This window comes from Sorex fumeus, unplaced genomic scaffold, assembly GCF_029834395.1.
Source record: "Sorex fumeus unplaced genomic scaffold, SorFum_2.1 ptg000044l, whole genome shotgun sequence".
Classification (NCBI taxonomy): Eukaryota; Metazoa; Chordata; class Mammalia; order Eulipotyphla; family Soricidae; genus Sorex; species Sorex fumeus.
In genome coordinates this window covers 16,787,880-16,803,508 of record NW_026606101.1, presented here as the reverse complement: position 1 = coordinate 16,803,508, position 15,629 = coordinate 16,787,880, and positions in this window count along the sequence as shown.

The window sequence follows — 15,629 nt, the reverse complement described above, 5'->3', positions numbered from 1 at the left end:
AAATTTGGGCACATCTACACAATGGAGTAGTATGTAGCTGATAGAAAAGATGAAGTCATGAAATTTACATGCAAATGGTACTCCATGGAAAATATCATGCTAAGCAAAAGGAGTCAGAAAGAGAGGGATAGACATAGAAAGATTGCATTTATCTATGGAACATAAAGTAACAAAATAAGAGATTAATACCCAAGAATAGATGAGATTAGTATCAGGTGGCTTACTCCATGGCTTGGAGGCCAGCCACACATGCGAGGGGAAAAGGTAGCTCAAATAGAGAAGGGAGCACCAAATAGAGTGTTGGGAGGATCCTCTCAGGATGGGAGAAGCATGCTGAAAGTAGACTATAGACTGAACATGATTGCCACTCAATGCCTCTTTTGAAACCACACCACCCAAAAGGAGAGATAGAACAAAAGGGAATGCCCTGCCACAGAGGCAGGGTGGGATGGGGATGGGATGGGGGTGGGAGGGATACCGGGACATGTGGTGGTTGAAAATGGGCACTGGTAGAGGGATGGGTATTTGATCATTGTATAATTGAACCCCAAGCACAAAAAATTTCAGTCTACAACCATACCTCATGGTGTTTCACTAACAAATATTAAAAATAAATAAATAAATGAATAAATTAAACAAACAAAAAGTTTTGCCAAGGGGAAAACCAAGGAGTTGAAGGTCATCCTCCTCACAACCTCAAGTCCTAAGGGTGTTGAGGACAGAGAAGAAAAATGGTGAACAAAGATTTACATGTATCTAAGACTTACCTGGATGTGTCCTTCCATTAGTGAACTCCAGAAGATTAGTGAACTCAAAGAAGATAAATAAAAGATAAATAAAAATGATATGAAAAATGCCCTGTGTCACTTCTATCAGAAAAATGCAAATAAAAACATTGATGTGATATGAAAAAAGGTTTTGTGCCAGTGACACTGGACTCTGGTGGAGGGTGTGGTGCAGGAAGTATTCTGTATCAAACTACAAAAATAATGGTTTTGTTAATCATGATTCTTAAGACGTTTATAAAAAGTAGATATTTGCGGGTCAGAGCAATATCACAGTGGGTAGGATGTTTGCCTTGCATGCTGCTGACTCAGGTTCAGTCCCCAGCATCCTATATGGCAGCCCATATGGTCTTCCAAGAACTTCTATGATTAATTCCTGAGCACAGAGCCAGGAGTAATCCCTGTGCATTGCTGGGTCTGACAAAAAAGCAAGTATATATATATACATATATATATATATATATATATATACACACATATATATGCAATAAATGGGTAATTTGCATCCACAAACTACAAATAACAAAATAGTTAACTCTAAGAAAAATGAAATAGCCAGAGTGATACCATAGAGGTTCGGAACACTAGTCATGCATGCTGTAGACACAGAGCCCTGCCACGACTTACCCATTCCAGTAGACAGAGCCAAAAATTAGCTGTGAGCATTGCTGGGAGGAACAGAAAACGACAACACCAAAAAAACAAAAAATCACACAAGGAAGGGAACAATTGAATCTAAAGTGCACACTGCATAAGTGTAGATAAGTATAACAGAACTTATCCATTAATGAAAGTTACATAACCATGATGTATACACAGGCAATATGGACTTTATGAAAACTGCATTCTTGCTGTGCAAAGAAAGAAAGATAAAAATGTGGGGTGTTGTCTTATACACCTCTAAGTGTGAGTGTATCTACGTAAGTATTTGTTATAGCAAATTTGCTCTATCTAAAATATTGTGTGAGAATATATCATTAATTTTAGGCCCTGAACTATTCTGAAGTCTTCCTTCATAAGACAATGAGGAATAGAGATTTCCAGAATTGTGGCGGTTGTGATCTGAACTAGTACATCAGCCTTGGGTCTACATATTGAGAACAACATAAGAGATTGTGGAAATACAGAGGGCTGGAACGATAGCATATCGGTAGGGTGTTTGCCTTGCATGCATAAGGCCCGATCGAGGTGGGTTCTATTCCTCTTCCCTTCTCGGGGAGCCTGGCAAGCTTCCGAGAGTATCTCAACAACATGGCAAAGCCTGGCAAGCTACCCGTGTTGTGTTCAATGTGACAAACACAGTAACAAGGAGTCTCATAATGGAGACGTTACTGGGCCTGCTCGAGCAAATCATTGAATCGTGGGAGGACAGTGCTACGGTGCTACCAGTAAAACTAGCACACATCATTAAGAGCAAATATAATAGTGTTTGCATTGATGTGGGGGAAAATCGACACTCATTCATTGCTAGTGGTTCAGGTTTTCTATAAATCTAAATGAACACACCAATGAAAAACTAAGAATTGAGTTCTTACATAATCCTTCAATTCTGATTCTTGACACCTATCATCCCAAGTGCCCAAAATCTCTATTCAGAAAAGACATTTATCTTCCTGTGATTATTGCAGCACAATTAACAATAGCTAAATTATTAATTATCTGTCTCTACATATCTACAGATATATATGTAGAGAGATGCTTCTTTGTATATGTATAACACATATATCTATTGTGTGTGTGTGTGTGGGTACACATGGAATAGTGTTCAGCTGTAAACAAAATCGATGGAATCATGTAATTTGCATGATCTGGACAGAATCATGCTGAGTGAAGCTAGTCAAGAAGAAAGGAAGAAACGTACTATCACAGAATGATCTCTCTTACTTGTGATATGTCCAAAAATGCCTAAAGGCAACAATATCTATGGACTTCAGTAGGAATCTATTGTAGGAAGGGGATTTAGTTGAACATTCTGGTGAAGGGTATGATATGTTATGTGCATGAAAGCCATTCAGTGACAGTAATATTAATCATGGTTATTGAAATAAATTATTTTTATGATGTGTTTATCAAGGAGACAGGGTGGGGGTTGGAAGGAATCTGGAGTCACTGGTGGAAAGATGTGAGCTCTGAAGCTGTGAATGGAGTTGGTACATTATACATCAGAAACTATTGTTAGCAACTTTGTAACTCATATAATAAAAATAGATTTCATTTAAGGTAAAAATAATGCTTCTATATACAGTTCTTTATATACTTTCTGGGGGAAATAAAAGATAGAATATTATTTACATTCTCAAGAGAACATGCAATGAATTTTCCAGATGGACTGGATACATTATTGTTTCATTTTTCCTATTTTACTCATACCTAGGTAGCCCTAGGAGAAGATGCCGTGCATATAGACATGGGGACTGAAAGAGGGTCACATATTTCTCCAAGGTATCATCATTGCTAAGGATAGCATAGGGCTAAACTCAGCTCTGTGTGCTCACACCAGAGGCCTTGGCTGCCACCAAGTAACACAAGTTATGAGGCTATTGTGTGTCAACAAGGCATGCAGGTACAGGTAAGCATCCCGGTGTAGAGACACCCATCGAGATTTCTCTGATGAGGAGAAAGATCACATATAAGGACCTCAGAAAGTGACCTCATATGCCTGGGAGGAATCAAATAACAGCATGAGAACTTGGAATTTTGGTACCCATATTTTAGAAACACCCCTATACCTAGATCTTATACCTGGAGATGCACTTCAAGAAAAATATGCAATGCTAAAATTAGTCTATGGTCCAAACATGATTGCCACTCAATGCCTCTCTTGCATTACACAGTACCCAAAAGAAGAGAGAGAACAGGAGGGAATATCCTGCCACAGAAAAATGGTGACATGGTGGGGATGGGCGGGGGTTGGGATGCTGGGACCCGTGGTGGTGGATGATGGGCACTGGTGGAAGGATGGGTGCTTGATCGGTGTATGGCCGAAACCCAAGAACAAAATTTGTAAGTGTATAACTGTACCTCATGGTGTTTCACTAATAAAAAAAGAAAAAAGAAAGAAAAAAAAGAAAAATATTCAATCCTTTTCCATATCTCCAGGCTAAGTCCATAGGAAGGCCACAGAAAGAGCAAATTCAAATTAGAAACTGGGTGAGGAAACATTTCAGGAGACTCTGCTGACATTTATGGAAGAAGAAAAAGGTATTGTAGAATGCCTCAGGAACGTTTGTCCAGTCAGGGGCAAAATTAAGTCATCAACTCATGATCAAGTTAGCAGCTTGCTCATGTGATTGTAAACAGGTGTGTACATGTTTCCATGGGTATTGGAATGTGTTTGATGGGGGAATCCTGAGAGAGTTATTTGGGCTTTCTTTTTTTCTCTATATACATAGTAAGTTGTCAATCATTTTCTAGGTTTCCAAATAAATATAGATATTGGTTTCATTGACTCACTGTATTATTTTCATTTCTAGAAAATCTGTGGGATTCTATATGTCTACTGGTCCTATCCCTTCTGATTTCCCATACAGTCATCTAATTTTGGTTTATTGTCTGTTTATTATCAGAGGTATTGTTTAAGATCCGAACCTACCTTCTGTTCAGGTTATCTATCTAATCACCAAAGTGTGGTGTTAAAACTTCCCATCACAATCATCTTGCTGTAAATTTTATCTTTAGACCTTTTATCATTTCTTAAAAAAATTATATTTACTATCTTTTTAGCATATATATTGACAAAGTTAAGTCCCTTAAACTTTTGCTACCTTAACCAGCATATAATCTCCTATTCTCTCTAATATTGCTTTTTTCAGGTGGAATACTATGTGATCTAAAAAGTATTCTCAAAATCCAAAGCAGAGAAAATTCAGTGAACCCCATGAACAAGCAGGGTGAGGATGTGAACAGAGATTTTTCCAAAGAAGACATATAGATGGCCATCAGGCATATGAAAAAATGTTAATCATCACTTAGGTTTAAGGAAATGCAAAGTGAAAATATTGAGATACAATCTCACAATAGTGAAATAGCACATATCAGAAAGTCTGGAAACACCGTTGTTGGTAGGGCTGTGGTTCCAAAGAAACCTTCATCCACTTTTGGTAGGATTGGTTGAGCCTCTTCTGGCAAGATAGAGAGATCTCAACGAAAAAAATAAAAACTAACAAAAAAAGAACAAAAAAAGAAAGAATAATGTTACTGTTTGACCCAGCAATACCACTGTGCTTGACATCTAACACCAGAACACAAAAACACGAATATAAATGAATTAATCCACACCTACCTTAATCGCAGTGCTTAGTTTAATAGCTAAGATAGCTAAGATATGGAAACAAAACAAAAGTTCAACTCTGAGTGACTGATTCAAGGAGTTTCAGTATGCATCCACAATAGAATATTATGCAACCTTAACAAAGAATAAAAGCATGCAGTTTGCACCAATATAGACGTAACCAAAGGATATAGTGCTAAGTGAGGTCTCTCCAAAGAAAGATCTTGTGTGTGTTTGTGTTTGTGTGTGTGTATGTGTAACTTAAAGACATACATCAAGGTAGCAACAAAGGGCCAATGACAAGCCAAAGAGAGACCTGATCCACATGACTGAGTTTGGGGAAAGAGTGTCAAAAGGGAGTGGAAGAAGGTGGTTATATTGATAATGAATGTGACATAGGAATGATGTGCACAGGAAACCATTATGAACATTACTGTTGTTCACAGGGCCTTAAAAAATATTTAAAACTTAATGAATACCAAGAGGAAAAATCATGACAAATTTTAAAGACATCGATCAAATGCTCCTGAAAGTTTTATAGGGAAATAATTCCCCCACTCCAAAGATCCAAACGCAACCTAGGAAAAAATATTATAGGCCTCTTTCCCCCCGCCAAATTTCAAATTATACTAGAATGCGACAGTAATCAAAACAGTGTCGTACTGAAACAAGAACCGTATCTCTGAACAAGAGAACATAATATAGGTCTAGAAACAGATCCTCAGCTATATGGACAGTGAATCTTCTTCACGGAAGAGAAGAAAGCCTTTTCACAAATGGTTATCAAAAAATCTGGTTGCTCTCATGCACAAAAATATTAAGACCGTAAAGATTTTCTAACACGGTTACGCAGGTGAGGGGCGAAGTGGCTGTCCCACGTGGAAGGGGTCTGTGAAGGCCTCTTTCGTGGCAGGACACTAGCGGCCTCCCGTGAGCGCCCCGCCCCACGCCTCCCGCTGTCCGCACTGAGGGGCGGGCCAGGCCACCTTGGAGGATGCTTTCACGCTCCTTTTTCAATCATTTCCAAGATCCTGGCGTTCCTGCGGCGCGGCGGGGTTTGGTGGGGGACTCGGATATTTGGACGCAGTGACCTTCCATGACGTGACTGTGAACTTCACCCCGGAGGAATGGTCATGCTTGGCCGCTTCTCAGAAGAAGCTCTACAGGGACGTGTTGCTGGGGACCTACCAGCATCTGCAGGCTGTAGTTGAGAGCAGTGTGGAGCCAACCGTTTCTGGACAGCCCCGCTTGGGCTCCCTGGGATTAGTCCGCAGCTGTGTGTCCAACAGTAGCTGTGACTGTGACGGGCTGGGATGTTGGAGAGCCATGAGGGCACACTGGGATGAAGCAAGCCTGCGGTGATCTCCTGGCTGGAAAGAGGAGCCCTGAGGTCGGGGAGTAGAGACTTGTGTTTGGGGAAGCTGCCAGCCTGAGTGGCAAGTCTCTGATCCTGCGCTCTAAGACAATATCTCTAGTGAGCAATCCCGCCTTCAGCACCATGAGGACCCCAAGACATGTGGGATGTCTTCTGATGGTGACCAGAATGGGGAGAGCTACCTCACTTTGAAGAAGCCCTCCCTTGGAAAAAGTTCCTTGGGGTGTGTTGTTCTCAGTTCACAGTCACAAAATCCCCCAGTCTGGCAGTCACAAGGGAAAGAAGCACTGTTTATAGTGAGTCCCTCGCAGCGACAAAATCTAAACCACAGTCACTGTGAGCAGAACCCATCTAAGTGTAAGGAATGTGCGGAGCCTCCCCATGTTCTCAGTGCTGTGATGTTCCCTTAGAAAACTACAGTGGACAGAATCCCCGGAAAAGTGAGCACCGAGAACAAAGTGTGAGTCAAGGGTTACTCCATCATGACCATATGAATATAAATTCCGGAGTGAAGCGTTATGCGTGTGAAGCATGTGGGAAGGTTGTCAATCAATCATCACATCTTATTAGACATAGGAGAATTCATAAAGGAGAGAAATCTCATAAGTGTCAGACATGTGGGAAGGCCTTTAATCAGCCCTCAGATCTTAATATTCATAAGAATAGTCACTGTGGAGAGAAACCTCATAAATTTCAGACCTGTGGGAAGGCCTTTATTCACACCTCATATCTTGATAAACGAATGAATACGCATAGTGGAAAGAAGACTTATATATGTAAGGAGTGTGGAAATGCCTTTGTTGGAGCCTCAAAACTTACTGTACTTAGGAGAATTCACACTGGAGCGAAACCGTATATATGTAAGGAATGTGGGAAGGACTTTTCTGAAGCCTGAATAATTAGAGTACATAGGAGAATTCACACTGGACAGAAGCCTTTTATATGCGTGGAGTGTGAAAAGGCCTTTGCTACATCTTCACAATTGACTGTACATAGGAGAAATCACACTGGAGAGAAACCGTATATATGTAAGGAATGTGGGAAGGCCTTTGCTACAGCCACAAGACTTACTGTACATAGGAGAATTCACACTGGAGAGAAACCGTATATATGTAAGGAATGTGGGAAGGCCTTTGCTATATCCTCAAAACTTACTGTACGTAGGAGAATTCACACTGGAGAAAAACCATATAAATGTAAGGAATGTGGGAAGGCCTTTGCTGGAGCTTCAGACTTAGTGAACATAGGCGCATTCATGCTGGAGAAAAACGCTTGAGCACCCTATAGCTCCTAGTTTGGGAACTTGAGCGGCAGGACACGCCAGCTTATGGGGCGTTTTCCCGCTTGTTATTTTATAACTTGTTCTGTATATCCAGGCATTAGGGAATGTGGAACATTTGAGGGATGCATTGAGGGCCGTTCTGTGGCGCAGGTGTCATGGGTGAGGGTTCGTTATCCTGAGGGTCCCTGCAGCCAAGATCGCATCCAGGTCCAAGATGACACTGGAGGGTGGGCACATGAAATTTGGTCCTTGGTGTGAGGGACCTATAGAGAGTGGTGGTCTTGGCCATCTCAGACCTCCCTACTCAGGTCTGCGCGGGACCCTGTTTGGAGCCTTTGGACTGGACATAATACTTATTGAACCTCCAGATATGTTCACGGGCAGCCCACAAAGGAAAGGGACAGTTTTGAGGTCGGTCATTTGCATTGGCTTCCGTGCTAGGGTTTGGACAAGTAAGAGGTATTTGCCTCTGAAAGTGTACTCTTTGGATTAATTTTTTTGCTTTTTGGGTCACACCCAGCGTTGCACATGGGGTTACTCCTGGCTTTTGGACTCAGGAATTACTCCAGGTAAAGCTTAGGGGACCATATTTTTGCTGGAATTTGAACCTGGGTTGGTCACGTGCAAGTCCAAAACCCTACCCGCTCTGCTATCACTTCAGCCCCTCTTTGGATTAATTTTAATAGCTTTTTTATTCAGGGCAGTTGGAAGGAATTCTTTGATGCTCAAGGTTACTTCTGTTTATGCAGGTCAGAAATTATTCTGTGGTGTTTCTGGGTTCCTATGGGATGGGGACGTTTGACTGGATCAACAAGGCAAGCATCCTACTCGCTTTACATTGAGTCCAATCCCACTATTATTGGTTTTCTTTTACATATATAGATTTTGCACTTCCTGCGTGTATGGTACCACCAGCAGGTCAATCTGTGCCTGTAAGGCGAGTGCATCAGCAGCTTGATGGGACAGTCAGACTTCCACATACTCCAAAATCGATGCTGTGCCTTTGGCCAGACTCCAAAAACTTTGGGCAAAGTCTTCCAAGAAAGTAAACCGCCAAAATTTAGGTATGCGCGTGACACACCAACAAACCATTTCTGGCTCAGCTATATAATTGGAGGTAAGGTTTCTCTGGTTCCTGATCAAACTGCTTAAAGGCTATGATCCCAGAGACTCAGAGACAAATCTCGGAACCCAGTGGCTTTTTGCAGAGATGTTCCCGGTTCATGCAATGAGCTACCCGTGACAGACCACCACAAAGGGGAAAGGCTGTGTATCTCTGCCTGATCCCACTTGGTGGCTCGGAGGCCACCATCTTCCAGAGGCTTTTGGACAGACAGGTTTGGGCCTGCAGTGACAAGACATGCAGGGCCTCATGAGATTGGGGTGGACTCTGCCCTTTCCTCCCCACCTCAATGAGACCCCGAGTCGCTGCCCATGTACGTGCTCTGGCTCTTGATCACTCGGCCATGATCCCAGAGTCTCAGTAACAAATCTCGGAACCCAGCAACTTTCAGCAGAAATGTGTCTGGTCCCCACAGTAGGTTACCAAAGCTGGGTATTTCAGGTGGCAGTAGGTTTTGTGCCTGGCGGCTCAGTGGCCACCATCTCTTATGGCTTCTGGACGGTTAGGTTTGGGACTGCTGTGAGGAGACATGCAGGGCCTAACTGGATGGTGGTGGAGCCGGCCCTTTTATCCCCTCCCCAACGAAACCCCGAGTTGTCTGGCACCTATGATTGACCTCTGTGGCTCATGATCAAGGTGCCTAATGGCTATGATCCCAGAGACTCAGAGACAAATCTTGAAACCCAGCGCTTTTTAGCAGAAATGCGTCTGGACCCTGCAATAAGTGTCTGTCTCCGGTCCACCCCAGGGGTAATTGGTGTTGTCCCCCCAACTGCTCCCACTTGGCGGCTCAGTGGCCTCCAGCCTCCAAAGGCCTTTGGAAATTCAGGTTTGGGCCCGCACTCAGTAAGATACGTGGGGCCTCTCAGGATGGGGTGGAGCCGGCCAATTCCCCCCCATCCCAACATGAGCCTAAGTCATTCCCACGAACCGCCTCTCTGGCTCGTGGTAAAGCTGTTTAATGGTCATAGTACCAGAGACTCAGGAACAAATCTTGGAACCCAGCAGGTTTTGGCAGAAATCCCTCCAGATTTAGTTGTTAAAATTTCAGAATTCCAAAATCATATGTTATTTATAACCAGCAATCGAAAAATAATTGTCTACTGTTGCGTTTTCGCCAGATCTGAGTGCTGGGGTAAAATGCCAAATAATAATGGTTGGTCTCATGTCAAAATATTGAATGTAATCAAAGTAGAGAGAAGAATGTGCAAATTATCTGCCCACAGATAGGGGGAGGCTGTGGTATGGCGGTATACTTGGGTTTTTAGTGGTGGGAAATGGGCACGGTGAAGGGACGGGTGTTTCATTGTATGCCCGAAAATTAAACCTGAAAGCTTTGTAATTGCTCTCCCATTTTTTCCCGTTTTCTCCCATTTATTTAGAAATGGCCAGAGCAATAGTAGGGCAAGTAGAATGCTTGCCTTGCATGTGGCCAACCCAGGAGTCCTCCAATGCACAACATCTTTGAGTTGCTCATTGGACATTGAGTATCCCCTTCTCATCCCTAGAACATGTGATGTGGAGGTGTGGCATGGGGTACGGCTGTCTTCTCCCTGGAGCTGTTCCTGTCGGATAGATCCTGTGCTTTGCTTTCTTGACTTTGTTGTCATTCTTCCTTATCTGTCAGGTATGTCAAGTAGTCCTTGTGTTCCCGGCTGTATTTCTAGCTTGCTTGTACACCAAAAGGGTCGGGTGCCCTTTCTGGACTTTTCTCTGTCAATCTGACACCATGCATAACTTTGCCTTTGGATCATTGCCATGGTTTTTTTATTATGGGAAGAAATTTAGTTTTGTTTTGGGGCCTGGGGATGCCCAGCAGTTATTCCTGGTGGTTCTCGTAAGTTGCTTTTGACAGTGTTCAAGGATCAACCCCTGTCAGCCTCATGCAAGGCAAATGCCTACCTGCTGTATGCTTGTACGCACCAAAAATTGTTTTATTGTGTGTATGTTAAATTGTGACTGTGAGCACATCGTGAAGCTAATTCGAACCAGAACAGCAGTGCATCATGGAGGGTGCTCGCCTTAAAGATGCCACCTACCTTCGATGTCCAGCATCCCTTGTGGTATCCCAAGCATCACTCGTCTGATTAAAAACAAATCCCAAAAGGCTTTTTTTGGGATTGCTGAGCTCCTCCCAGCAACACTTCCCGAAGATTTTCCCTTTCTGTAGGCTTGCTTGGACTGTGAGAACTATGGAGATGTCCTCCACCTGTTTGGTCATTCAACTGTATTCCATTTAACATTGGACTAATTCTCATTGTGCATTTTGTTTCATTTCAGAACTCAAATCACAGGTTTAGGATGTGGCATTACAGCAATTTCTTTAGAGAACAGGGGTATTGCATACAAGTGTGCTGTAAGATTCTCTTGTTGAAACTATTATTCCATCGGAGTGCTCAGTGGACCGAGCATGCGACTGTAAGGTGGGGTCTGGCTCCATCCTCACAACCACATCTATGGTCTCAGCATCACAGGAAAAATATCAGAGCCTAATGCTGGGACTAGACAGTCTTTAACCATAGTGGGTGCTGAAATCTGGAAATGTATTATATTGTATTGTTTTTTAAAGTTTTCATTAAAGTGCCAGAATTTTCATAGTTAAAAAAAAGATTTTCTAACAATATGTACAAAGGTCCAATCAAAACAGATTAAAAACCTCAAAACATGATTGAATTCTTAAATTATGCTGAGAAGAGCAGTAGAGCACGGCATCGAATCTAGAGGTATCTTGAATCTTCAATGATTCAATGTCATTGGCCAAGGTAACAGAATACAAAATAAACAAAGGAGACTACATCAAACTAAGAAGATGCTGGACTTCAAAAGAAACAATAAGCAGAATAAAGATATATCACACAAAAAATGTATCCATGAATCATCTCACAAATTGTTAATATTGAAGATATGTAAAACACTGTCAGAACTATCACACAAAAAATGTATTCAGGAATCATCTGATAAATAATTAATATTGAAGATATGTAAAACACTGTCAGAACTTTATAAGAATCAAAGAATCAAGATCATCAAAATTCAACTATTGTGAGAACAGATGAACAGTAATGTTTTTCAAAGAAGAAAAACAAAAGATAAACAAAAAAGTATATGAACAAATGCCCTGCACCACTTCTATCAGGAAAATGTAAACAAAAACAAAAAACAGGTAACAAAACAACATTTTGTGCCAGGGACACAAGCACAGATCACAAATAAAAAAATCAACCAGTGTTGGTGAAGATGGGGACAACAAGACCCTCATTGACTGTTGGGGAGAATGTCAACTTGTCTAGCCGTGTTGGAAAACTATATGAACTCTTCTCAAAGAAAAACAAGACACTGGGACAATGGTTGCAGTCAATGGACTCTGGTGGATGGTGTGGTGCAGAAAGTTTTATGTATGAAACATAAAAAGTAATGGGTTTGTTAATTATAGTGCTGAAAACATTTATAAAAAGAAGATATTGGAAAGCCAGAGGAATAGCACAGTGGGTAGGGTGTTTGGTTTGCATGTGGCTGACCCAGGTTCACTCTCCGTCTTCCCATATCATCCCCTAAGCACTGCTAGAAGTAATTCCTGTTCACAGAGCCAGGAGTAACACCTGAGCATCGCTGGGTGTGAACCAAAAACAAATATCTATATCTATATAGGAAATAATTGGGTTATTTGCATCTGCAAAGTATAAGTAAAAAACACTGGAGTGGCAGAATCAGGTGAGTTATACATGGCCTCTATGGGATCTCAGCAAAGGGATGAAGAGGGCCTCGATTAAATCCAGGTTTGTTTCCTCACGCCTGTGGCCCTGAATTCTTCCTGCTCTCCACAGGGTTGTGGGTTGGCTGTGCTGTGTATCTGTGAGTGACCAGGACTCAGAGGCAGAGTGTGGGCAGTCACAGCACGAGGGACCATGAAGAGGCCATTATGTGCAGGAAGTCCAGGTAGCAGGAGCAGGAAGTGATATCGCTGCCATTAGCAAGCAAAGTAGAATTTGGAACCCTGGTCAAAAGGCACTCACGTTCTAGAAACGGCAGTTTGCTTGTTTCACGTGCTGGTGAAGGAGAGACACAGCGATGTTGTGCTGCTGGTGTCGATCCCCAGGCTGTGGCCCTAAAGAACGAGAAGGGGAACATTGTGAAGAGATTTAGAGAGTGGGTGAGGAACCACCACAGACCTGTTCAACCTCTACCCCAGAGGACATCAAGGGTAAGGCAGCATAGGCAGAGAAGAACAGTCCGGTACACACCAAGGATGCCAAGAGGCACTCCCAAACCCCTCCCCACATTTTTGTGAATGTGTATATGTGTGTATTCTTGAGTATGTGTATATACGCGTGTGTGCGCATATGTTTGTGTGGAAAGAGCTACCCTCAGAATAGGCTGTGTCAAAGTCACACTTAGAACCAGTCTTACGCTGGGTTAGCGATTATTGGATGGAGCCCTTTAGTCAAAATTGATCTTCACTTCAAAGTGTATTTGGTTTGTCCCCTAAGATCCCATGTACTGTCTAGCAGGGATCTTAGGGCCAGTCAAGAGGACTGAGCAGTGGTGATAACCGTGTATAGTGCCCAGCGTACAGCCTAAAAAGTCCTCAGGGATACACAGAGTAAAGATACTGGAAGTAGGTAGGACTCATTGCAAGGCCTGCCCAACATGTGCCTCAGAGGTCATCCAGGGTAACTAACACAGGGCAACACAGAGAGAACTGGCCAGTCCAGGAGAAAACACTGATATGAGAGGGGCACTCTAGACCCCTGCCCAAGTGTGTATGTGGGGGGGAGGAGGTGTGTTTAGCTTGTGTGTGAGAAAGAGATTAAGGTTAGGGGGGACAAGTTTCTGGTAAGGGGCTACCCTGAGTAGTAGGTTGGGCCAAAGTCACAAGCCAGAAACAGTCCTGTTAGTGGGTTGGCATTTATTGGATGGTGCCCTTCAGACAAGTCTGATCTTTACTTAAAGTGTAAATCATGATCATCCCTGAAAGCCCCTTTATAAATCAGTAAGGGTCTTGGGATCAGTCTGGGGGATCAGTTTACTGTAAATAATGAAGTTTTACAGGGCGTGAATTCTCCAGTTCTGCTGCTCTGTCTCATCAGCGCTACAGAGAGACAGAAGAAGAGCTGATCACTGAGAACACCACGTACCTCTCCTTCGATATTAGAGAGGTGTTGCCCGGCAACGAGGAGATCCGGCAGTGGTGCGGGGTGGTTTGAGTTGAAGAGAGGTGTGCCAAAGGTGGAGTCCAAGTTGGCGAGGGAGAGCCTTTTCATGAGATGAGAGTATACCAACTGTACAATGCATTGATGCTACATCGGGCACAAGATTCAGAGGACCTCAAGGAGGACGGTGAGAGAATAGGATGTGTGTGTCTGAGCATATCCACACAAGGCTGGGGGGAGGTCACAACTGGAGGCATCCCAGAAACTGTGTTCCTATGATCAGTCTCAGGCCTCTGAGCCTGAGTGACCTGGAGGAGAAATCCTGCAGTGTACTGTGGGCTTGACGCCCTGCAGTTTGCGGGATGGGATCTGACCTTGGGAAAGTGTTTGCAAGCGCGCATATGGGTGATTTACTTCTGCTATCTCATATCCTGTTCCTTCTCTCCAAGTAGAACTGGCTCTTACTCCTGCCCCTCTCCCACCAAAGGAAGTGGGTGGAAATGGAGAAGCCAGATGAGGTCCAGAGCCTGTCACAGATGTGCCATCTGCAGCTATGGATCTGGTGTCCTACAGCATCATCAGTGAAGACTGCTCCCAGGTGATGGAGCTGCCGCATATGCAGCCTCACTGGAACACAGTTTAGGTCCTGTATAGTTGGGCCCAGTGACAACTTACAGTGAGTCAGCAGCTCTGATCCCCCAAGCCGAGCACCAGCTGGGCTTGGCGCTCTCTGCAGTCAGAATGTTCTGGGCTATCTATGACCTCATTGTACTGTCAGATTTAATGTATGTGTTTTATCATTTTATTTTTATATTTCAATAAAGTTTTTTTTATTGTGAATCACATAGTCCCTGGGTATGTGCAGAATCCTGGCAATGCTTTGAATTCATCACTTGATATGTTTGATAAAAATTTTGTGGTCACTTAGAAACTTCTCGTTGAAGAACTCTTCTCACCCTCTCTCTCCCAGTCCATAAAACCAGCAATCAGATTTGATTCCCTGTCTCCTTGCCTATTCTTCATACCTCCCATCTTTGGTAATATAGAATGGATAAGTGTGGTGTATCACACAGAAATTAGGTTGAACTGAGGAATTTGGGGTTTGCCTTTTTTAAAAAAAATACCTCAAATGAAAAGACCGAGATGCAGCAAGTATATATGAATGTGAAATTTTTTCTAATGAAACATATAATGTTAGCAGCACACCTATATTCTCGCAAGACACTAGAGCCATAAGCATAAAGCTGGCTCATTAAAGGCCTAGTCAAAATCAAAAGAAAGTCAATGGAGAAGGCAATGTGAAACTGGAGTTATCCTGACAACCCCTGGGTTGTATCCAACTTTTATCACCCTGTGAAAACTCAATATTGAGAAAGGGGCCAATGTGCAGGATACTCATTTTCAACTAAGTTTAACTTCAAGGAGAGAACAACTTTCTTCTGCTCATGCCTCCACAATTTTAGTGTAGGCAAACTCACTGTCCTCCTTGGAACAAAGAAACGAAATCATTCTAGGACAGTCTGACCTACTCTGTATAATTCTGACAGCAGAGTGTGTGCACATCACTCCAGAGCTTGTGAGACACTATACCCATCACCAAGGAAGGAAGGAAACTACACACATAAACATCTGAAACCACATTAC